At 41.3% G+C, this 25,898-nt stretch overlaps 1 protein-coding gene and 1 long non-coding RNA gene across 3 annotated transcripts in view; one reads left to right on the top strand and one right to left on the bottom strand.

The window, feature by feature from the left end:
• The window catches only part of LOC119565354, an 82,014-nt gene that overhangs the window by 8,736 nt on the left and 47,380 nt on the right, over positions 1–25,898 (bottom strand). The window lies entirely within an intron of this gene.
• The window catches only part of RALA (RAS like proto-oncogene A), a 52,618-nt gene that overhangs the window by 13,859 nt on the left and 12,861 nt on the right, over positions 1–25,898 (top strand). The window lies entirely within an intron of this gene.

The raw sequence follows: 25,898 nt of genomic DNA, 5'->3' as shown, positions 1-25,898 counted from the left end.
ACAGCCAGGCTAGTGAAGGGAGTGTGTAGTGTTCTGGCAGTGTTGTAGTGCTTGTTGGGGTTTTTTTTGCTGTGGGTGGTGGTGGTTTGGTTTGTGTTTCCTGGACTAACAGGATTTAGGTGGGAAGGCTATGACAGATCCAGAGGCAGCAGTGGTAGTGACCCAAGCAGTGGAAGACACAATGAAGATGACTGGATGTGGAAGCTGTGGTATGTACGTGATCCTGGAGGGGGTACCTGAAGAGCTTCGTCTGCATGAAGTGCCACCTGATAGAGCTGATGGAAGAAAAGATCTGAGGATTGGAGATGCAGGTGGAAACTTTGGTTGAGTAATAGAAGGGGGTTTGAGCAGATGATGGAGCAAAGACATGAGGAGAAGCCTGAAGGGAAAAGCTCAGACTTGCAGATAGAAGCAGGACCAAAGAACTCTGAGGGGAGACTGCTGGGTGAGGGAAGTGGACAGTGGAAGCATGTGACTAAGAGAACCAGGCAGAGGAAAAGATGGGCCAGTAAAGGAGAAATAACGCTCAGGAACAGATTTGCGGAGTTGGAAAATGAAGAAGGGCCACAGCAGGTGGGAGGGCAAGGAAGAAGAGAAGAGCAGCTAGTTCTATAGAAAGAGGAGAGTCAATGGAAATAACACCAAATATGAGCCCCAGGAGGATACAGGATGGGTTGAAGAGGATTGCAAGAGAATAGGAATCAAGAGGACTTGCAGTCAGAGGGAACAGGGGATAGACCGGAGAATCGCACCATCACCAGGAAAAGGCAGGTCTACATGACTGGGGACTCCTTACTGAGAAGAATAGACAGGTCTGTAACCAGAGCTGATCCAGAGAACAGAAGGGTGTGCTGTCTGCCAGGTGCTAAGATACGGGATGTGGACCTGTGGCTGAAGAAGATCCTAACTGGAGTGGAAAAGAATCCACTGATTGCCCTTCATGTGGGAACAAATGATACAGCTAGATTCTTGCTGGAACATATCAAGGGAGACTATGCCAGGCTGGGGAAGACTGTTAAGGAAATCAAGGCTCAGATGATCTTCAGTGGGATTCTGCCTGTTCGTGGAGAAGGGCAACAAAGGTGTGACAAGATTATGATGATAAACAGATGGCTCAGGCAGTGGTGCTATAAGGAAGGCTTTGGGATGTATGGCCACTGGGAGGCATTCATGGACAGAGGACAGTTCTCTCGGGATAGACTTCACCTGAGTAGGGAGGGAAATAGACTTCTAGGATGGAGGCTGGCACAACTGATTAAGAGAGCTTTAAACTAGGAATTTGGGGGAGATGATTGGGAGATGTCCAGGCAATCTCCATGCCAGATTTTAACACTTAGAGGGAAGAAAACAAAGTAAAGGATACAGCCATGGGTAGGTGAATGGACATGAGGAAGGGTAGTGTAGATACCAGTCTAATAGGTGATACTGGAAGTAGAATGTCTGGGCCTAATCGGGTAAAGAATGTGAGCGAAGCCAAACAGGAAAAACTAAGATGTTTGTATACCAATGCAAGGAGCCTAGGTAACAAAATGGAGGAACTAGACTTCCTGGTGTAGGAAGTGAAACCAGATATATGGATAACAGAAACATGGTGGAATAGTAGTCATGACTGGAGTACAGGTATTGAAGGGTATGTGCTGTTTAGGAAAGACAGAAATAAAGGCAAAGGTGGTGGAGTACCATTGTATATTGATGAGGTAGACTAAAGAAATAAGAAGTGATGGAATGGATAAGACCCGAGTCTGTCTGGGCAAAAATCACATTGGGGAAGAAAGCTACTAGAGCCTCCCCTGGAATAGTGCTTGGGGTATGCTATAGACCACCAGGATCTGATTTGGATATGGATAGTATTTACTTCATTAAAAACATTAATGGGAATTGTATGATCATGGGAGGCTTTAACTTCCCAGATATAGACTGGAGGACAAGTGCTAGTAACAATAGTAGGGCTCAGTTTTTCCTGGATGCGATAGCTCATGAATTCCTTCACCAAGTAGTTGCTGAACCAACAGGAGGGGATGCCATTTTAGATTTTTGGTGAGTAGTGAAGACCTCATAGAAGACATGGTTGTAGGGGACAACCTTGGTTCAAGTGATCATGAGGTAATTCAGTTCAAACTAAGTGGAAGGATAAACAAACAGATCTGTGACCAGGGTTTTTGATTTCAAAAGGACTAACTTCAAAAAATGAAGGAAATTAGTTAGGGAAGTGGCTTGGACTGAAGAACTTGTGGATCTAAAGGCGGAGGAGGCCTGGAATTACTTCAAGTCAAAATTGCAGAAACTATTAGAAGCCTGCATCCCAAGAAAGGGGGAAAAATTCATAGGCAGGAGTTGTAGACGATGCTGGATGAGCAAGCATCTCAGAGAGGTGATTAAGAAAAAAGACACCGTACAAGGAGTGGAAGATGGGAGGGATCAGCAAGAAAAGCTACCTTATTGAGGTCAGAAAATATGGGGATAAAGTGAGAGGCCAAAAACTATGTAGAGTTGGACCTTGCAAAGGGAATTAAAACAAATAATAAAAGGTTCTGTAGTCAAATAAGAAGAAAACAAAGGTGGGACCACTAAACACAGAGGATGGAGTGGATGTTAAGGATAATCTAGGCATGGCCCAATATCTAAACAAATATTTTGCCTCCGTCTTTAATGAGGAGTTATGGGATAACTGCAGGATAACGAATGGGAATGAGGATATGAAGGTAGATATTACCACATCCGAGGTAGAAGCCAAACTCTAACAGCTTAATGGGACTAAATCGGGGGGCCCAGGTAATCTTCATTCAAGAATATTAAAGGAACTGGCACATTAAAAATTCTTGCTAATGGACTTGCAATTTCGTGAATCTGTAAACTCAGGGGTTGTACCGTATGACTGGATAATTGCTAACATAGTTCCTATTTTTAACAAAGGAAAAAATGTGATCCAGGTAACTAAAGGCCTGTTCATTTGACGTCTATAGTATGCAAGGTCTTGGAAAAATTTTTGAAGGAGAAAGTAGTTAAGGACATTGAGATCAATGGTAAATGGGACAAAATACAACATGGTTTTACAAAAGGTAGATCATTCCAAACCAACCTGATCTCCTTCTTTGAGAAGTTAACAGATGCTTTTAGACAAAGCAAATGCAGTGGATCTAATTTACCTCTATTTCAGTAAGGCATTTGATACGGTGCCACATGGGGAATAATTAGTTAAATTGGAAAAGATGGGGATCAATATGAAAATTGAAAGGTGATAAGGAACTGGTTAAAGGGGAGACTACAATGGGTCATACTTAAAGGTTAACTGTCAGGCTGGAGGGAGTTTACTAGTGGAGTTCCTCAGGGATCGGTTTTGGGACCAATCTTATTCTTTTTATTACTGACCTTGGCACAAAAATTGGGAGTGTGCTAATAAAGTTTGCAAATTATATGAAGCTGGGAGGTATTGCCAATACAGAGAAGGACCAGGATATCATACAGGAAAATCTGGATGACCTTGTAAACTGGAGTAATAGGTTGAAATTTAATAGTAAAAAGTGCAAGGTCATGCATTTAGGGATTAATAAAATTTTGTTATAAGCTGGGGACACATCAGTTGGAAGTAACAGAGGAGGACGAAGACCTCAGAGTATTGGTTGATCACAGGATGAGTATGAGCAGCCAATGTGATATGGCCGTGAAAAAAGCTAATGTGGTCTTGGGATGCATCAGGCGAGGTATTTCCAGTGGAGATAAGGAGGTGTTAGTACCGTTATACAAGGCACTGGTGAGACCTCATCTGGAATACTGTGGGTAGTTCTGGTCTCCCATGTTTAAGAAGGATGAATTCAAACTGGAACAGGTACAGAGAAGGGCTACTAGGATGATCTGAGAAATGGAAAACCTGTCTTATGAAAGGAGACTCAAGGAGCTTGGCTTGTTTAGCCTAACCAAAAGAAGGCTGAGGGGAGATACGATTGTTCTCTATAAATATATCAGAGGGATAAATACCAGGGAGGAAGAATTATTTAAGCTCAGTACCAATGTGGACACAAGAACAAATGGATATAAACTGGCCATCAGGAAGTTTAGACTTTGAAATTAGACGAAGGTTTCTAACCATCAGAGGAGTGAAGTTCTGGAAGAGCCTTCCAAAGGGAGCAGTGGGGGCAAAAGACATATCTGGCTTCAAGACAAAGCTTGATAAGTTTATGGAGGGGATGGCATGATGGGAGAGTCTAATTCTGGCAATTAATTGATCTTTGACTATTAGCGGTAAATATGCCTAATGACCTGTGATGGGTTGTTAGATGGGTGGGATCTGAGTTACTACTGAGAGTTCTTTCCTGGGTGTCTGGCTGGTGAGTCTTACCCACATGCTCAGGGTTTAGCTGATTGCCATATTTGGGGTCGGGAAGTAATTGTCCTCCAGGGCAGATTGGCAGAGGCCCTGGAGGTTTTTCTCCTTCCTCTGCAGTGTGGAGCCCGGGTCACTTGCTGGAGGATTCTCTGCACCATGAAGTCTTTATACCATGATTTGAGGACTTCAGTAGTTCAGACATAGGTTAGGGGTTTATTACAGGAGTGGGTGGGTGAGATTCTGTGGCCTGTGTTGTACAGGAAGTTGGACTAGACGACCATAATGGTCCCTTCTGACCTTAAAGTCTAGGACTCTATAAAGGCTCTCATTTGCAATTACAAAGTTTAGGGGTTAACTCTTGGAAAAACAGTTTTGTATTGTAACAGCCACTTATGTCTTTCTTTCAAATGGATTTTAACTATAGTCTGAGCTGGAGTTTCTTGGTAAAGTTTCAGTAATCAGGAGGCAATGTATTTGATGGAAAACATAATTTTCTATTGTGGGGAGGGGGAATTGAAGCAGAATTGATTCTACAAAAACTTTTGGTGGTTAAAATTATATGCAGTAGAAATATCCCAACTGGCATAAAGCCACTCTTCCTTGGCTTTTCCACTAGTTTGAAACCAAACATACTTCAGGAAAATACACCCCTTTTCTCACCAGAATGAAAACTCTGATTTGCTCATGGAAGTAGGTTTAATGGAAACGTTTCCAAACTTCATGTAGGAGAGAGCCATTTTGCAGAAAAGGCTATCCAATAAGCCCAGTCAGAAAACTGAAAAACCAGCTTTCAGCTAGGTGCAATACTGGTTTAATACAAAGTCCAAGCACTTGGATGTATGGCATGTAAAAGCCTAGCTAGAAATTCAACTCATGTTCATTCCTTCTCCTCCAGCACCAATGCAAAAGGTTCTGCAGATCCTATGGCTCCTATGTTATGTGTCTGAAACCCCATGAAAAGTATGAGGATTGTACAGGTGTAAATGGTGGGCTTCTAGTAAATCTGTTGCATGAGAAGGAATAGAATTCAGCTTGCATTTTGGTAGTTGGCTATGTAGCAGTAGCAGGATTAAAACAGTGAAAACATTTCAGTTAAGTAGATGACTAAAGGATGGACTTGTGTAAGAGGGTGGCATTTAAGGAATTTTCAGAGTAGAAATGCTCTTATAAAAATCTAATTTGGTCCATGTCTAATGCTGCTTAACTCATGAACTGTTATATTTTTGGGCAGAACAAAATGGGGGCATTTTCTAGTATTAACTAATAACGGCAAAGTTTGAGATGCTAGTCTAGGGTACCATGTCTGCTATTGGTTTAACCTTGTTCATTCTTAAAATGTGGTCATTTCTCAAAGAATTCGCTCCTCTCCAAGTGGGTTGCAGGCTCAAACTAATTGTATACCCCAAATTTAAAAAAAAAAAGGACCAAATAAATGATGCCAGAGCTAAACAGATTAAGAGGCAGAGGCAAAAAAGCATCCTTTAAAAACTGGAAGTCATATGCTAGTGAGGAAAAAGTCATGTAAAAGTGTAATAAGGCAGGCTAAGAAAGAATTTGAAGAGCAGCTAGCTAAGGACACACAACACATTTTTTTACATCAGATGTAGGAAGTCTGCCAAACAGGCAGTGGAGCCCTTGGACGATCAAGGTGCTAACAGAGCAATCAAGGAAGACGAGGTCATTGCAGAGAAACCAAATTATTTCCTTGCATTTGTCTCCTCTGCAGGGGATATGGGGAGATCCCCCACACTCAAGCCATTCTTTTTAGGTGACAGATGTGAGGAACTGTTGCAAATTGAGGTCAGTAGAGGAAGTTTCGGAAAAAAATTGATAAACTGTAATAAGTCACAGAGCAGACTGCATTCACCCAAGAGTTCTGAAGGAACTCAAATATGAAATTGCAGAACTAACTGTGGTACATATTGTATCGCTTAAATCCACCTCTGTACCAGATGATCAGTTGTTCTCCAATGTGGTGCCGATCTTTCAATAAAAGGTTCGGGGCAAAAATTGCAGATCTGTAAGCCTAACTTCAGTACCAGACTAATTTTGTTCTTTTCCATAGTTTCCAATCATCAGCTACATGTATGCTGGAGAAGAGTCAACACACCTTTTGTGAAGGAAAATGTTTCACCAATACATTAGAATTTGGGGCGGGGGCGGGTCAAGTGTGTGGACAAGGGTGATCCAGTTGATATAGTGTACTTGGGCTTTCAGAAAGCTCCATTTAAACAAGGTCCCTCATCAAAGGCTCTTAAGCAAAGTAGGCAGTCATGGATAAGAGGGAAGATCCTCTCCTGGATCAGTGACTGGTTAAGATAGGAAATAAAAGACAGGAATTAAATGATCAGTCTTCACAATGGAAAGTAGTAAATAGCAGGATCCCCCAAGGATCTGTACTGGTTCCTGACCTGATATGGGAAAAGGGGTGAATCATGAGGTGGCAAAGTTGCAGAGAATACTAAATTACTCTAGATGTAGCTCACGAAAGCTTATGCTCAAATAAATTTGTTCGTCTCTAAGGTGCCACAAGTACTCCTTTTCTTTTTACTCTAGAGAGTTAATCTAAAACAGAGTGCAAAGAGTTACAAAGGGATCTCCCTGTGGCTAGTGACAAAACAGCAGATGACAGTGTTAAGTGCTAAGTTATGCATGTGGGGAGAAAAAATTATCTACTTTTTATATATAAAATGATGGGGTCTAAATTAACTGTTATCACTCAAGAGAGATCTTGGAGTCCTCATGGATAGTTCCCTGAAAACATCTGCTCAGTGTGCAGCAGCAGTCAAAAAAACGATCAATGTTAGGAACCATTAGGAAAGGGATAGATAATACAGAAAATATCAGTGCCACTATATTAATCCATATTATTCCCACATTTTGAATACTATGTGCAGTTCTGGTCATCCCATCTGAAAAATATTAGAACTAGAAAAGGTGCTAAGAAGGGCAATACAAATTTATTAGGGATACGAAACAGCTTCCGTATCAGGGGAGATTAGAAAGACTGGCACCATTTCTCTTAGGAAAGAGATGACTAAAGGTGGATATGAGAGAGATCTATAAAATGAACAGTGTGGAGAAAATAAATAAGGAAGTGTTTGCCCCTTCACAGTACACAAGAATCACAGGGTCGGACATTAATTGGGTAACAGGTTTAAAACAAAAGGAAGTACTACTTCACACAGTGTAGTCAACCTGTGGAACTCGTTGCCGGGGATGTTGTGAAGGCCAAAAGTACTACTGGGTTAAAGTTCAGGATGATAGGTCCATCAATGGCTATTAGCCAAGTTTGTCAAGGATGCAACCTTATGCTTTGGGTGTCTCTAAGCCTCTGACTGGCAGAAATTGGGTCAGGATGAAGGGGGAAGGATCACTCGATAATAGCCCAGTTCTGTTCATTCCCTCTGAAGTATCTGTCCACTGTCAGATACTGGGCTAGCTGGACTAATGATGTGACCCAGTACGGCTGTTCTTTTGTTCTTCTAAATGTATCTTGCAGGCTTTGGCACCCTATTCTTAAGTAACCTTAATTATTTGACAAAACATCTTTAGACAGTTTAAGTTGTAAGTTCTAGCAGATCATTCTTAAATTATTGATAATGTGTTGCAGGTTTCAGGTTCTGTTTCAGTTAATAAATATGATCTCTTTGGTTTAAAATGTAAGTGATTCTTTAAATGTAGATATTGTAGTGCTTTTACTCTTTAAAATTCCTGTAGGAAGATGGTGTCAGATATTTAAATTGAATTCCCCCCTCATCTTTAGTGTAATATGCAAGCAATTATATTTGGAAAGCTCTGCTATAGTACTGAGAGGAAAACCAACTTTCCTATCTTTATTTCTGTCAGGGAAAAGAGCAAAACCACCTAATATAGTGTTCAGGACACTAATATATAAACTACCCTTGGACTATTAATCTACAGCTTCCTTCTAGGACAGATTTCAGATCTAATACTTTTGATTCCACCCCCAGCATGTCTTAGGGCCATAGCTTGTAAATTAGCTATTACATGGTATCCTATGACTGCCAAATTTATCTTGAACCTTGCTTAGGCCTCACAGTAGAATTTGAATCACTGACATATATCATAGCTTTTACATCTATTTGGATGGGTAATTTTCATTACCAAGAAACTGTGGGTTAACTTCAAATCTAGCTTGAAAAGGTTTTAGTTTAGCCCTTTGGGCAACACTAAAAATTCAGGAGGGGAGAGATTAGGCTGTGTTCTGATTTCCTCTTACATCCGTAGTTGTATGCTGTAACGTTATGTGACTGCTTGTGCTCTTGAGCCAAGTATTCAAAGGTTGTAAGTCTTGGTGTGTCTACACTCCCCATGCGAAGCAACCTGTGCGCTCAGTAAAGCCCTCATAATGATATCCTGTTGGCCATGAATGAAAAAATAAATATCTAGAATTTCAGGAAAAGCAGTTTGCCACTGACTTGTGTGTAAAATAGTAGATGGAGAGTTACCAAACAAATACATGTTAAGGTTGAATAAGTACTATGAGTTTACACTAGTATCGTGAGGTAGTCACTCTTTTTTGCTTGTAATTGGATGGTAAAATCTTTGATTTTTTTTCTTTAATAGAGTAACCTGTTCTCTCAAGTGAGTTCACTAGTGAAATTCAGTTACTGTAGCTGGATATTTGCTCTGAAAAAATTAGCGATCTTGGGAAACACAATCCAGTAGAACGCTACACTGGATTCCACTTGGTTGAAAGATGAATGCCATGTATATTGTACTCTACACATTCAATAACTAGCAGACATGTAGGCCAGCTGTAACACTTCGCAACATAACATTCATAGAACATTAATTTGGTGGCATCATCTTAACATGGATTGGGTAACAAAAGGAGCCCTGTCCCACATGCCAGCATTTCCTGCACTACAACCCTCCATGCAAAAGTGTTGGCATTTTCAAGAGCACTTGTTTCCGGGCCCCTTTTATCAATCTCTGTAGCCACTAAAATAGATGTTTGCTTTTTGAGTACTGTTTACAGGAGCACCCAGTTATGATTGAGACCCATCATATTTGGAGCTGTGAACAGAAATAGATTTGGCATCTACCCAAAAACCATTAATTTGAAAGTGTATAATCTAAACCTTGAGAAATTGAGAATTACATTCACAAATCAGTTCTCCATGTCTGCTGAAGGTAGGACAAGAAGTAATCTGCTAAATCTGCAGCAAGAGATTGTTTACTTAATAGCAAAAACTCTCACTCTCTAAAAATAGTTATGCACTGGAGCAGACTTCCAAGAGAAGTTGTGGAATCCCCATCATTGAAAGTGTTTAAGAACAGGTTAGACCAGAGGTGGGCAAACTACAGCCCTTGGGCCACATCCGGCCCATGGGACCATCCTGCCCGGCCCCTGAGCTCCTGGCCTGGGAGGCTAGCCCCCAGCCCCTTCCCTGCTGTCCCCCTTGCCCTACAGCTATGCTACTGTGTGGGCAGCGCTCTAAGCAGCATGTCTCGCTCTGGCACAGCTCCCAGATGTGCTGCTCTGAGCAGCATGGTAAGGGGGCCGGGGGGCGGGGGGGGAGATTAGGGGCAGAGGGTTCTGGGGGCTGGTAAGGGGGCCAGGGATGGTGGGGTCCCGGGGAGGGCAATTAGGGGTGGGGGGTCCTGGGAGCGGATGGTCAGGGGATGGGAACAGGGGCGGTTGGATAGGGCAGAGGTTAGATGGGGGTGGAGTGCTGGGGGGTTAGCGGCAGAGGTCCTGGGAGGGGAGCAGTCAGGGGACAAGGAGTGGGGGGGAGAGAGTCTGAGGGGGGCAGGAAGTGGGGAGGGTGGATAGGGGGGCAGGGTCCAGGCTCTTTGGGGAGGCACAGCTTTCCCTACCTGGCCCTCCATACAGTTTTGCACCCCAGTGTGGCCCTCGGGCCAAAGTTTGCCCACCCCTGAGTTAGACTGTAGGTATACCTGATTCTCAGTGCAGGGGGCTGGACTAAATGACCTCTCTATTCTGTGATCTAGCAGGGCCAGAGGGCAGCAGGAGAGTGATGGATGGGAGGTATAGAAGCCCTAGGAAGATCAGAGTCTTATTCTCTGTGGACTAAGGAGAGGTTAGTACAGGGTAATTAGAGCACCTGGAGCCAATTAAGGCCCTGCCCAAGACCTAATAAACCCCCCTGCTTCAGTCAGACAAGGGAGAGGGAGGAGAGTTGACTAGAGTTGGAGGAATACTGTTAACCAGGGGAAGGGAAACCCTGCCCAAGCAGAAAGAGGGTAAGCAGCCCGCAAAGCTGCAGGGGCTGGAACCCAGAGTAAGGGGCAGGTCCTTTCCCCACTCTTCCTCCCCCACTGGGGCACGAGCAGAACCCACAATGCCCAAGAATAGGGGCAAGGGGGAGCACCCGATCCACCATGCTAAGGAAAAGCACGGGACCCACCACAGTAGCATTGGTCATTTGCCACAATTTCTATTAATTTATATAAATCTGATGCTTAATTTCATAGTCTGTACAAATACCCTGAAAGTGTTAAGGAGGGTCATGTGTTTTGATGGTTTTGTCCTAATACCATATGGATTGCTAACTAAGCAAAATAACTCAAAGTTGTAGCAAATTATTCACTCACTTCTAATAACATTAGAATTGGTTTTCATTGTGACATGCTATGTTGTGTATATGTAAAAATAGCCAAGCAATGCTGTTGTAAGTGCCAGAACCAAACACTGTGAACCAGTCCTACTGTAGATTGGCTAAACACTACTGAATTCACCAAGGTTTTTGGCATATTGTAGACTTGTGTTAGGTGTGTAACTTCCATTTGTGTTCTGGCCTTTGCCTGAGTAGAACAAGTTCTTGATTTTATTAGCTATCACATGATGGAACTTGTACAAACTTCATGGATAACTTCACCTGATAGACTTATTTGGCCTGTGTTATACAGGCATTCTGGGTAGATCAGTGGTCCTTTATGGTCTTAGAACTTACGAACAAACTTTCATTTTATCTAGTAAGGTGAAATTCAGCCTGATGGGGTTAAACTTTTTCATTCAAGCAAAGTACAGATATTGGCATTAATATTTGTGGTGGTCAGTAATTCACATTGTTCCTGATCTTGGGACATTCTTAGTGTATCTAACTGTTAATGTTCCAGAGTATTACTTTGGAAAACTAAACAGTAATAGTGTTAAAGCAATTGGGAGTCTTCAGAAGGAGTTTGATTGTCAATGTGACATAGCTTTTGTATGTATAGGAATGTGGAATAAAACTACAGTAGTTTCATGACACTATGAAAATACTCTTTGAGAAGATAATCAGACACTTTCACATGCCTCTTCCTGCCATTCAAATAAGTGGGGAGCAAAGCTTGGGCAACAAACATGCATGTCTTGAGATCTAGTTTAAGTATTCTTCCAGGAAAACACATGAGGCACGTATTTATATGGTCCCCTTCTTGGTCTTTCCTCCTGCATCTAGGCAGGATTAACTTCATGGCCACAAGACTGTACTTCCAGAATGCAAGATCAGATTTCCATGTGTTGATTTTGTGTGTGTGTGTTCTAGGGCTGTTGATTGCAGTTAACTCAAGCAATTAATTCAATCATGATTAATCGTGCTGTTAAACAATAGAATACCAATTGAAATTTAGTCAATATTTTGGGATGTTTCTCTTCATTTTCAAATATATCAATTTCAATTACAACACAGAATACAAAGTGTACAGTGCTCACTTCATATTTTTATTAATATTTGCACTGTAAATTATTTTTTCAGTTCACCTAATACAAATACTGTAGTGCAATCTCTTTATCATGAAAGTTGAACTTACAAATGTAGATGTACAAAAACCTGCATTCAAAAGAAAAAGAAACTTTAATGCCTACAAGTCGAATCAGTCCTACTTCTTGTTCAGCCAATCACTCAAACAAATTTGGTTACCATTTGCAGAAGATAATGCTGCCTGCTTCTTGTTTACAATGTCATCTGAAAGCAAGAAGCAGGCCTTTGCATGGCACTGTTGTAGCCAGCGTCACAAGACATTTACATACCAGATGAGCTAAAGATTCATTTGTCCCTTGATGCTCCATCCACCATTCCAGAGGACATGCATCCATGCTGATGACGGGTTCTGCTTGATAACTATCCGAAGCAGTGTGTCGTTTTCATCTGATGCAGATGCCACCAGCAAAAGGTCGACTTTCTTTTTTGGTGGTTTGGGTTCTGTAGCTTCTGCATCAGAGTGCTGCTTTTCTAAGGCTCCACACCTCACCCTTAGAGTTTTTGGAAGGCACTTCATATTCTTAAATCTTGAGTCGAGTGCTGTAGCAATCTTTAGAAATTTAACATTGGTATCTTCTTTGCATTTGTCAAATTTGCAATGAAAGTGTTCTTAGAATGAACATGTGCTGGGTCATCACCTGAGGCTGCTATATATATATATATATGAAATTATATGGCAAAATGCGGGTAAAGCAAAGCAGGAAACATACTGAACTCCTTGGGGGAGAATTGTCAAGAAGTTAGTTAACATTTTAACAAGTGTCATCAGCATGGAAGCATGTCCTATGGAACCATGGCTGAAAAGAGGCATATGAATCTTTCGTGCATCTGGCTTGTAAATATCTTGCCGTGCCATGTGAACACCTGTTCTCAGTTTCAGGTGAAATTGTAATTAAGTGGGCAGCATTATCTTCTGTAAATGTAAACCAACTTGTTTCTCTTAGCAATTGGCTGAACAAGAAGTAGGACTGAGTGGACTTGTTTTACATTGTTTAATTTTTGAGTGCAGTTAGGTAACACAACTACATTTGTAAGTTGCACTTTCATGATAAAGAAATTGCACTACAGTACTTGTATGAGGTGAATTGAAATACTATTTGCTTTATCATTTTTACAGTGCAAATATTTGTAATAAAAATATAAAGTGAGCACTGTACACTTTGTATTCTGTGTAACTGAAATCAATTTATTTGAAAATGTGGAAAACACCCAAAAATATTTAAATAAATGATGGTCTATTTAACAGCATGAATGCACTATTAATTGCAATTTTAGTAATCATGCTTAATTTTTTTTAATCGTTTGACAGCCCTAGTTTAGTCACAAAATAGACTGCTTTTTGTGCTGTCCTTGATCAAGCATCAAATACAGGTGGTATATATGCAACTGTTCTTGAACTGACACTTCTGGCTGTGTTCATGTCACTGTTACTCTTCCTATGTGAAGAAGTGGCAATCTTCTGTCGTTTTCATGCATGGTAGTGACTTGATTAGGGATTGATACCCAGTGGATGCAAAAGGGTTAAGTTGCTCTTTCGGTGCAGAACAGGAGACATGAGGTGGCTATGTCACAACTGTGGGGGGGGGTGTAAATGGGTCATTAAGGACTGGCTGACACTGACCTATATTAATGGAGGATCTAGAAAGACATGAACCCCATGAATATTTGACACCTAAAAATAGAAAACAATGTGAAGTCAGCATGGGTCAGCAGGAAGAGAACAATGGACCAAGAAGTGACAGGCTAAGAGCTGGCATTGACAGACATGACCGCTTATCTGGGACTGGTTTCAGAGTAGCAGCCGTGTTAGTCTGTATTCGCAAACAGAAAAGGAGTACTTGTGGCACCTTAGAGACTAACAAATTTATTTGAGCATAAGCTTTGGTGAGCTACAGCTCACTTCATCGGATGCATTCAGTGGAAAATATAGTGGGGAGATTTTCCACTGAATGCATCCGATGAAGTGAGCTGTAGCTCACGAAAGCTTATGCTCAAATAAATTTATTAGTCTCTAAGGTGCCACAAGTACTCCTTTTCTTTTCTCTGGGACTGAGATACACAGGGACAGAACCAGAGAGGAAACTAAAATGGTTCCATGGAGAGCCCTGGCTCGATCTTACCCTTTGCTTCTATATACTACTAACGTAAAAACTTCCCAGTACTGTGTTCCAGTTTACTTTAAAAAACAAACGCACAAAAAACCCTACTCTGTTTTCAAAAGGCTATCTGGTGTCATGATAGATAGGTGCATTGATCTCTGAAAAGGGCAAAATGTCCCTGAACAAGAGTTTTTCTGTTGGACTTACTAGTTAGAGCTCATGGTGTGAAAGAGGAATGCTGGATCCCAGATGCTCAGTCTTGGGGCAGCAGTGTGGCTATGTGGCCTACTGTTTAGGGAATAGTGGGACACTTTGTAGGGTCTGGCACGCTGAAGGGGGATCAGGGGTCTGTTTAAAAGGTAGGGCATAGCACAGATCCTGTGGATCTGTGACAACATATCATATGAACTACTTTATATTGAGCATGCTTGTCTAAGAATTGGTGATGGTTTATGTAGAGAGAACTGTTCTGAACATTATGATGCCTCTCATTATTTTCAGAGTTTTTCACGATGGATCTTTCCAATGTGATTTTGCTTGTAAATTTGTAGATCTCTGTGGCCTTAAAACAAGCATAGACTTGCCCACCATTTTACTAGTAATCTTCAAATGCCTTAAGAAAATTAGTGTATGTTGAATTTGGCACTGCCACTTCCTAGGATGAATTTACATGGGGGAAGCTAGGACACAGCCAATGTTCTTTAATTAGTATACTTTTGTGCGCAAAGATCTAGACGCAAGTTAGTAACATGTAAACTGTCATGTCTGGAGATACCTGTGGATTTTTTGGTGTTTTTGTTGCTTTTTAAAGTTGCCTGGGCTGCTAAAGTAAGCTTGCTGTTGGAAGTAACCTTAGTCCTATCCTGTTTGACCTTTTCCATTTTAGTTCTTACCAACTTGGTTGTACAAAGTCTTGCAAATATGCCATGGAGTACTAGGAAAACTGGTTAGAAATCAGCTTGAGTATTCAGCTAGTGCTAATTTACACTGTGTTCCTATAGTTTCACTGTATGTAACCGATTCTTTACTTTTAGGACTCCTAGGATATGGTGCCTGTTCCTTGTCATCTCTTCACATTTGATGCCTTTAGGTTTTGTTCTAATCACTGCGTGGCTCCACTATGAAATCACCGTATTATATTTTTTGGCATTTTGTGGGGCACCTTGACAAGGTTGTGATAAAACAATTAGCTTTACCGTCCATTGGGGTGATTCTTTTCATATTTACTGTTGGATAAAATATAATGAAAAAACTGCTAAAGCTTTTGAGATGCTGTGGTGACAAATTTGAAATGATCAAATGTAAGCTTGACATCAAATCACAAGCATGTACAGACTAAATTTAAAATAATATCTGAAAGGTACAGAATTTGGAACTTCAGTCCAAAATGTGGTGGTGGTGGTTTGGGATCAACTTCAAATGCACAAAATATAGTAAGCCTGGTCTGCAAAGGCCTAGATGCCTGAAATATCCTTTACGTGACTGGAAAACCCACCTTGTTATATGTACAAGGAAGTTCATAAAGTAATGGGAGGGCAAAGGTTAAGTATATGATGTTAGCCTGTCAACAATGGAAGAACTTGGTACCATATCTACTGTAATTACTATAAATTTGAATATCTGAAGCAATTGTTAACTAGGAAATGCCTGTTTTGTTCACAACTTTAACAGTTACTAAGAGAGGGGCATTGCTAACTCTTGCATGAATAGCTTATAAGTAAACTAAACTTATTTGCACCCTTTTCTGCACACTTAAGTTGAACACTTAGGTCTCAAGTTTTAGAACCTTAATGTCCATTCTATGAAAAAGTTTGAACAGTCAGTAATTTTCCTGCTGTTTTAAATGGGACTGAGGAAGTAGCTTAATGAAATATTTCTCAGAAATCTTCTCTTGTAGTGTGCCAAGACTGTCTTAGTTTAACAATGACTTGGTTCAGTATCTTGGAAAAATACACCTCCTTTCATTTAGGAAGTTGCTGCTTAATTCTAACTCTTGGCTCCCCAAAGGAGTTGACGTTTAAAGGTACTCAACCAGCTGCATTACTAGGAAACATCCAGGTAGAATGGACACTTGCCTTGTCTCTGTTAATGCCTCAGTGATAGTGAGGAGTTGAGCTCTGAACTTTAAAGAACAGTAGAGCTGCAGGCATCTGTGGGAGCTTGTGAACTGTCACCCATGCATTGATTATCCTGTGCAGTGGAAGCCGATTTAAATCCCAAAGAAGGATGATGCAGATGATCTTGGGCTGAGCATGACTCTTGAAGTCTTTTGGTAAGATGACAAGACACATGACCTTATGTACCTGGGATTTGTATAGTCTTTCTCTGTATGGAAGGATGCGGCTTTTTTAACTGTGAATTTAGACAGTCTAAAGTACTGCAAATCCCTATGTGGATACTTATTGTGGTTTAAATGGCTTATTTAGGGTTATTTTAAATTAATTAGGACCAGGATTAAGCTAAACCAAAAGGTTCCACAGAGATTCTCACCAGTTTAACTAAACTAGTACTAGTTGGAATAGCTGTCAACCCCAAATATTCAAAAATCATGCCTCCAAAATTGAGCGGCTTAAATCAGAATGTTTAAAAATGCTTGGGTTCTGTAGGCTTTAACTATACTGGTACAACTGCCCAAAGTGGACACAGTTATCAGTATAAAGGTAGAGTAGTAAGCTACTCTATACCAGTGTAGCTTACTACTGTGCAGGAAGGGAAATGAGCTAAACCAGTCATAAAGCACCTTTATATCAGTTGCTTCTGTAGGCTGAGCTCATGCCACTTCCCAGAGGCTCCTTCCATTCCCCCATCTCTCAAAACCTCAGTGTCCCCCATTCTCATTACAATGTGGTTGAAGTTGCTGGTTGTAACTAGATTCAAGGGACTTAATGTTCCCAATTTCCCTCTTTTGGCTTCATCACCAAACCAATAGGGTTCTACCTGTTCCGGCCTAGAGCACTCCCTGAAATGTTCCATGTAGCTGGATGCAGCATTCAAGCTAACACATTACACTCAACTTTATGGAATTAAGACCTCGCATTGGTTGGCCAACAATAGGCAGTTTACCAGAAACTCAGGTAATTGTGAAGCAGAGCTGGTTAAAGAACTGCATTCTGTAGCAGTGTAATTAACTCCTGCAGTGAATAAATGGCCTGGGTAATTTTTGACTTTCATGTTTAGGTGTTATCCCAAAGCAAATTTTTTATTCTGTTAGAAAACCTATTCTATACAGTCTGTGGCAGTCAGTGTATACGAAGTTTTTTTTTTTTCCTTTGCTGTTATAAACTTTCACTCAAACTCTGATACCCAAAATGATCCAGGAACTTGTGGTGGTATTAGTCTGAATAGGATAGCAGGACATCAGAAACTTTACAGCTTATTGGGACATATGAGAAGCAAACTGGAAACTCCCTGAAGAGCTTCTTTAATTTAGATGTTTGAATGATTTCCATTTCTCTCAATGTCATATAAATTAGAAGTATTCTCAGGTTGCCAGCCCTGTTAATTTAGCAAATTCTGTATCCACAGTATACTGTGTTAAGATTTGAGATTCCTCTTTATGCACTGACAAGCCACCTGAATGTGTTACAGTGGCTGAAAATTAAAATCTTGTACTAAAAATGTAATTCTCATCCACAACGTTCTGCAGTTACTGATCCCATAACTGCCTTTGTGATTTCCTGAACTTTATCTGCAGGGTTCAGATTTCTACAACCATGTTTTCTCAACTACAGAGTATGAAGATGGCAAACTGTCTAGGTTCGCTGCCAGACAGTCACAGCAAAGGAATTTTCATAATTTTTGGCTACGTCTAAACTATGCAGTGATCATATAAATCCTTCTGTCACTGGAGAATCTGACATCAGTATTCATGTGTCACAAACATGAATACCTCAATTTCTAACCCCATGCTTTTGTACTACTAACCCTCCCCCCCCCACTAGCTTTCAAGGAGCCAAAATAAGATTAGATATTGGGTTAAGTAGGGTAGGGACATCAAACTGAGGTTTTACTGTGTTCGTAGGCACGCAGGAGGGGAGTTCTGAGGTGCAGGCATGAGAACGCACCAGTATAACAACTCGAAAGTGATTTCTGTTAAACTTGAATCCAGAATACATTTATTATCCCAAACTAGCTAACAGAGTTCTCAACTTGTTCTAGAAATTTTCTTTATTTCAATAAGATGGGGAGCTTACTCCAGAAAGGAAAAAATGACATCAGTGCCATGAACAAAGGGCTTCCTCGTGGTCATGTTTCCTTTGTTTACATTTTTCAGCTAGTAGAGAAAGGAATGAGGCCCTTGTAAGGAACGGGTGTGCCTAATTTCCTATGAAGATAGTCCAAAAGGGAGAGGACTAAGACAAAGCTCAGCAGGTATAGTGCATTGAGAGACCTCAGAGGAAAGAAATAACTGTTGACAAGTCATGTGAAAAAAATCCTACCAGAAATCTTGAATGTAAGTTCACATTGTAATTTATCTCCATGGGTCAGATGCCCACGTTTTATAGCTAATTCTATTTTGCTGTTACTTTCTGAAACTTTTGTCCTACTTACTCTAGTCTAATACAAGGAATTTATTCCTACAAATGAGAAGATTCTGAAACGAACAAGCGTGCTTCATGCTTCAAAAAAGCTTAACTTACCCAACATTTTCTCCTCATGGACTTGTTGAACCTAAATTGGAACACACCGTGCTGAGTGGGAGGACTTTTTCTGATAAACTGGGAGGCATTTTTTGGAGCTTGTGCCTCTTGAAAATTTGTCAGTGCAAGAGTCAGGCATGCATCAAGGAAGAAGCAAATATGCATTTCATAGTCTGTAAATTTTTCTGTAACTAATGCATTTAAGCACTATAGGAATAGGTTCTAATAAAGCTTTAAACACCATGTAGTCCGATAGTCTCTTTATAGTCCCCTCAGACCCTTGTTTCTACCCAATAACTCCCAAGAGGGACATTTCCTGAAGACTTACGGTGTATGTCAGTGGTTCTCAAACTTCAGTACTGATGACCCCTTTCACATAGCAAGCCTCTGAGTGCAACCCCTCCTTTATAAATTAAAAACACTTTTAAATATATTTAGCACCATTAAATAAAGGTAAACAAAGCGTCTCACAGCCCACCAGGGGCTTACCCTGAACAAGCCGCTAACCAAGTTTGGGAACCTGTGGTTTCAACAATACCCTTTTCATTGTTTTCTGAACTCTGGCCTGTCATTTTCCTGGTATTGAGGTGCATGGAACGGAATGAGGAGGTAGGATCTGAGAATCTGTAGGGAATAAGGAGATGACATTGTGCCTTTACACACAGTGGGCATTGTGACATGGTACTACAATACAACAACACTTTTGAAGCAGTAATGGTTGCTACACAGGATACCTACTTCCACAAAAGGAAACTAAGTTAAGCCAGTTGAGTTCTACTTTTCCGGCCACAAACGCACACCTTCCCAGTACCACACGTCACAACCATAAGTATTACTACGTTTCACCTTTCCTGCATATATGCACTTACTAGATTTTTTTCTCTCTCTCCAAACACAGCCAGTTACTACAGAGATCCACACCTAGCAGTGGGAGGAAAAATATGGTAAAGGGCTCTGCAGAAGGGGGTGAGGGAAGGCAGATTTCCCTCAGGTAGACAATGCACCAGACCTTACGTTGTATGGCTGTGCTGGTAAGCTATGTCCTTGTGGATGGAGGAATGGTTAAGTCTTGCCTTAATTTAGTTGCTTTTGTAAGCTTATCAGGTGTGGGGTAGGGGTGAGCGGTGTAGCAACTCTAAATGCTTCAAAATGAAGCTTTTAAAAATCTTACTGGGTTTTATTAATGGAGTGGGTGGAGAAGTGGACACAGTCAGCAACTGCATTATCCCCCTCAGAGGTCTGTCTTCCATCAGGAGCTGCACATGAACTCTTCTCTGCTGTAGAATGAAATCAAGTGTAACTCATGATATGGCTTTGTATGCTCAGCCCTCATCAATCAGGCTTGTGTGCCGTGTATAAGCTTTCAGTTAGCATGGATAATAACTAAAGGGGCCTGAATCCAACATTGAAAAACTACCCACTGCACCAGATCAAGCTGGGACAGACCTCTTTACCATGGCTTATGTAGATAACCCTTTTCTTTCTATGTCAATGAAAAGTAGGGCTGCCCAGGGAACACTTCAGCCAGTGCCCTGATTAATATACTATTAAATGTATAAAAAACCAAACTACATGAATTCAAATGGAATTAAAAACTGTGAAACTTCACACCGGTTGGCCACATACTTCTAGAGGAAACCTCGCTAGTCCTCTGTCAAATGTGGTCATAAGTATGGAGCTGCTACCAGGCACCTCCATAATTTGCTGTGGTTTCTCAGGTTTCTTCTAATATTGGTGCTTTTCAGCTTTGTCTCATGGAATGTTTGTTCCAGAATGTGTTTCCACGGTCTAGACTGCATTTTTCAAAGCTGACTCTTAATTTCCTGTTTTTTTAACTCCTCCCTTAGTCCTTTTAGGTGTTCAGCACATGCTAGTTTACTTAGTTGAGCTGTCTTCTGGATTACTAATTTAATTAAGACCTTAATTCAAAAACTGAATACTGACCTGGGAACTCTTCCCATAGCAAACAATACTATATTGTAATCGTATATGACAAACTTAAATGATCTCTGATAAGACTTAAACTCTATATAGCAAAATTTGTATCTCAGTTAATCTTCATCTCATCCATTTGTAGGAGTGCAATTCACTGATACTTACTTGAAATGCGCTGCAATAACTAGGATGACGTGGTGACTCAAAGACCATGGTGCTAATTGGTTAGCCAATCTGATTTTAAGTTCGCACCTATTTCCTTGATTCAAGCTGTTATGCTTTTAGGGACACTGTCAAGGGTTTTGAAAATGACTTGACTACAAAAAAAGCTTCTGACACTCTTTTAATTGCAAATACTTTAAAATTTATATGCAAGCAGAAAAATCCTTATGGCCTTTAAACAATAGACTATAGAGGAAACAATGATTACAGACAAAGTGCTATCACAAAGTAATTTGAAACTAACAATTACTCTTACTTCCAGGTATAGTACTCTTAAAGTGGTGTCGCTTTTGGACAAATGTGAATTTCCTAGTTGACTGTCTCTTTAAAGTATTGCAGATGCCTTCAAAGACACCGCAGTCTAAGGGCATGGCTACACTGGAAACTTCAAAGCGCTGTCGCGGGAGCGCTCCTGCGGCAGCGCTTTGAAGTTTCCAGTGTGGTAGAGAGGTCTCCCATCGCTCCTGGTAATCCACCTCCACACTTCTGAGCCAGCAAGTTAGAGCGCTATAAAATGTAAGTGTAGCCAAGTCCTAACAGTCAATCAGAAATTCCTAGGTATTGGCAGTAATTATGGCCTGCAGAAACATGTGCGTGTCAGTAGTCCCATTGAATTCAGCTGAACTACTCACCCAGTGTCTGTAGGAAAGATTTTTTTTCTTAGAGATTAGCATGAAGTGTCCAGTCTTATTTGCTCTAAGACCATGTCTACCCATACAGCACTGCAGCAGCACAGCTGCACCCTGTCTGGTGATGAGAGCGCTCCCATTGGCATAAAAACCCGCTTCCGCAAATGGCAGAAGCTATGTCGACTGGAGAAATTCTGCTGACATAGCGCTGTGCACACGAACACTTATGTTGGTGTAACTGTGGCGGGGGGGAGGGTGGTTTATTCACAGCCCTGAGTGACAGTTTATGCTGACATAAGTGTCTTTTATACTTTGTCAGGCTTTAAATGTATACACGTCTTCATCCAAAATTGACTTGGTAAAAAACAGAAATATTGTCACTCTGTAGCTGTTAGATATTACCAGGGCTGGCTCACAACATTTTGGCACCTGAGGCGGGGAGCTCAAATGATGCCCCCTTGCTTGGGCCAAAACTTTGAAAGGTCTCAATTCTGCCTTCCTGTTCTCCTCCTCCCATGGTACTGCTCTGCTACCTACCCCAATAAAGGAGAAAGAACAACTTAAAATGCCTTGTTCAAAAATTCTAAGTAACACTTAGATTTGCTGTTCAGGCGTTTGAAAGTTAACTTTTCTTGTCTGCATAGTAAACGCTGGCATTTTTATCTGTTTGAATAATCAAAGTGGTGCCTTCCGTACCTTCTTGTTTGCAAAGATTTGAACTGCTTCCTGCTGAAGGCCCACAGTCTGGGCCAGCTCGTGTTCTATTGAGATCATTGCAAGACCGACCAGCCTCTCCTGTGTCATTGTGGAGCGTAGATGTGTTTTATTAACTTCAGCTTGGAGAAGCTGCTTTCTCCACTGGCAACGGTTACAGGGAGTGTTAGAAGTATGCACAGAGCAACAAAAGCATTTGGAAAGAGGGTGGTCGTCATCTTTGTGCACATATATTCCAGAACAGCCTTTGGAGTTGATCCTGCTGAAATGTATCTTGAAAGGGCTTTCAGTTGATCACCTGAATCACTCACATCAATATCGCGCATGTCGTCACGTGTCAGCACTGTCTCTAGTGCCCTGCCTTGCTGGTGTAGGTCTTGGAATATCTAACATCCCAAATATATTGCTGTTCCTTGAGCTGCATGAAACATTCTTGAACTGACTGGATTGCACAATCTAGCACCTGGTTAAAGAATTCAACTTTGAATTGTTGTTTGGGGTCTCTTATGGGATTATCCTGTGCCTCATAATCAAAATGTCGTCGTCTTCGGTGACTCTTGTATTCTTGAATGGGTGGGAAAACCGCTTCAGTGTGAAGTTCCTCGGCCAACTTCTGTGCACTCCTTCAGAATGTTTTGAAATCCCTCATCTGACCGGTAAGACTGTAGGTATGACTTTGCTTTGTCCAGTTGTTCCATTGCTCCAGATATATCAAGGTCAACACCTTAGAGTCTCTTGCTTACAAAATTTATTTCAAACAGTATGTCATACCACAACGCCAAGCAACACAGAAATTTGAAGTTCTGTATGTTTCTGGTGATTCCATTTCCCTCTACCACTGTTCTCCCACAAACAGTTCCTGTCATAGCATTATCCTCCATAATGGTAACTATGGCATCCTCTATCTTCCCAATTTGGTGTTTAATGGGATTTATCGCCTCCACTCAACTTTCCCATCATGTGGCAGTCTGGTTTCAGTGTCAAAAGGACGTTCGCAGATGTTGCTTCAAAATTTGCCATCGATGAGTTGATGCAGAGAAAAATACATAGATGCTTTGAATTAAATTAAAAAAATTCAGCAGCCACATTAGAAGCTGATGCTGCATCACTGACCACCAAGTTCAATGAATGAGAACTGCATGGGACAAAAACTCGAGGGTTTAACCCTCTGATCTGTGTCTGCACTCCTCTGTTCTTTCCTCTCATGTTGGCACCATTATTGTAGCCCTGACCTCTCATGTCAGCTATCATTTTTGTATCTTCCAGCTTTTTAAGAAGCACATTTGTCATACCATCTCCTGTAGTATCATCAGTGTCAATAAATTCTAGAAAATACTCTCTGATAGTCACCATTGCAGGGACATTTTCACTAGGTTCCGTTACAAAACGCAACATAGTCATTTGTTCTGTATAGCTGATGTCAGGTGTGCAGTCAAGAATAAGAGTAATATCTTGCTGACTTCAGATCTACCACAATCTTCTGTTTGACTTTTTTTTGTTGCCAGTAACTGTGTGATCTCATTTGGAATTTTTTCCAAGGTAGTGGTGTGTGTACATTTTTGGGGCGGTGACTCTTCTTAGATGCTCCTGGAGTACAGCATCAAACTTAACCATCAGCTCCACAATTTTAAGGAAGTTCCATTGTTTGGGACATTCAGCTGATCTGGTTTTGGGTGGCAAGCATTCTCACATTGGTAATGAGCCTCTTCAGAACATTTTGCCAGTAAAGAGACTCTGATGCAATTTTCTCTTGATGCTGATCATCTATGGTGGCCTTTAACCTTAGTCTCATCTCAAGCTCTTTCCACCTATGGAATGCTCTCTGGTGATTTGCTGCCTTCTCATGGCATGCCAGATTTCTAGACAGATTTTGTCCAGGCCTTTGTTCCTGTAGAACCCAATGTGGCTGGAACATTTGACTGGAAGAGTTTGCAACAAAAGCAGTGGGCAGCATTCTGGATCTTTGAGTACATAAGCCATGGCCTCTCTACTTTGTCACCATTGGGGATTTCACACCAGTAATGTGTTGGATGCAAACTTCATGTTCCCCAAAGACAATGAAAATAGAAGTTTTTCACTTGCTGTGGCCCATGCAGTACAAGGAAGTCCCCCAGGCTACTGCTCAAGTGGGTCCATAGTCCTGGATCATCTAAACTTAAGGAACTAAACTCACCAGCAGCTGTTCCTTGCACCTCCACCACTCTTCTGATCTACACTTTTCTTCAGGAATGTGCATGGTTACATCCATTTGAGATGGAGATATGGATGCTGCAGTAGCTGCCAGGTCACCTGCACTCTGACTAACTGGAAGATCAGGCATCTCCTCACCAATCTCATCCTCACTGGGGCCAGAAGGCTCACCGTGAACATGTCTATATATCTCAGGAGAGCTCCTTCCTGCTTAGATAGAAAGCTTCCTTTGCTTTCTTTTTCTGAATGCTGCCCCAGAGGGGTGTTTTTCTTTCACTCATGACAGCTGTTCTATGCTAGCTATAGTGGCTCTCAACACTCAATTGAAGGACAAATAAGCAGGCTGGTAGCAGGGCCTGAGTGAGGGAAGATACCAGTGTCTTAAGGGCCTAACTGGCTCCTACTACTTCAGTTGACTGCCTGTTCTCCTCAAGTGGGCGCAGGGAAGAGGTAGGAAATAGGAAGCTCCCTGAGAAGCTGGTGTTAATCAGTTCATGCTCCTGGAGATGCTAGAGAGGTACATAGAGGCTCCTCCTCCTCTCTCCCTACAGCTCCTGCTGCTTTGTTCCCTCTCACCTTTTTGCCTGCCTGTTATGTCTCTTGTGCCCTCTTTCTAGCACAGCACTCCACCATCTCTGCATCTAGAGCAGAGAATACATGTGCACCAGCAGCAGACACAATTTTCTACACTCTGGGTCCTAGTGGCGCCGCTGCCTTCCCCCCAAGCCTGCACCATCTGAAGATGAGTTTGCAACTTGGTATTTTAATCCAAGGAGCAAAGGAGAGTGAAGGAATCAAAACATTAATATTTTAAAAAGATGGGAACACCTCACTTCTATATAGTAGACCCCCTCTTGTTTTAGGAGTGCACTGGCTGACTCTAAAGGGAACTGTCCAGTCCCCCTTGAACAGGGGGCAAGGATGGTACTCACTCACCTAAACCATCAGGAAGGGACCGAACTAAAGGAGCACAAAGATCTACTGGAGTTTGAATGACCCTTTGCTGACTTCCTATAATACGTGAGTTTACTTGCTGTAAACAGTTGGGCCCTAATGTAGTACTTGAATGCACAGTAATAGCATTTTGCATCATAAGGCTGCAAATTGATTTGGTTCTAAACTAAAATATACTTTAAGCTCTTCCACTTTTTGCCACAACTATGCCATTTGATGGTAAGGGGTTAAGTTGTATTCAGATCTGGGTTTTTCATTTTACATTCAAAGACTACGCTAACTGCACTCTTAATTTACTAGGAGTTCTCACTTCCTTCCTTTGCTGGTATAGTACAACTTGTTTTCTTGTGTGATATTGAGTGAGTTTTTGTCAAAGAAATCTTGCTTAAAAGTATTGCTAGTTTGACCACACAAATGACTCTTACCGCATTCAAGAAAACATGCTGTACTCCACA

The sequence above is a fragment of the Chelonia mydas genome, chromosome 2, assembly GCF_015237465.2.
Source record: "Chelonia mydas isolate rCheMyd1 chromosome 2, rCheMyd1.pri.v2, whole genome shotgun sequence".
Classification (NCBI taxonomy): Eukaryota; Metazoa; Chordata; order Testudines; family Cheloniidae; genus Chelonia; species Chelonia mydas.
The sequence above is the reverse complement of the archived record's forward strand: the minus strand, read 5'-3'. Positions and strand labels throughout refer to the sequence as shown.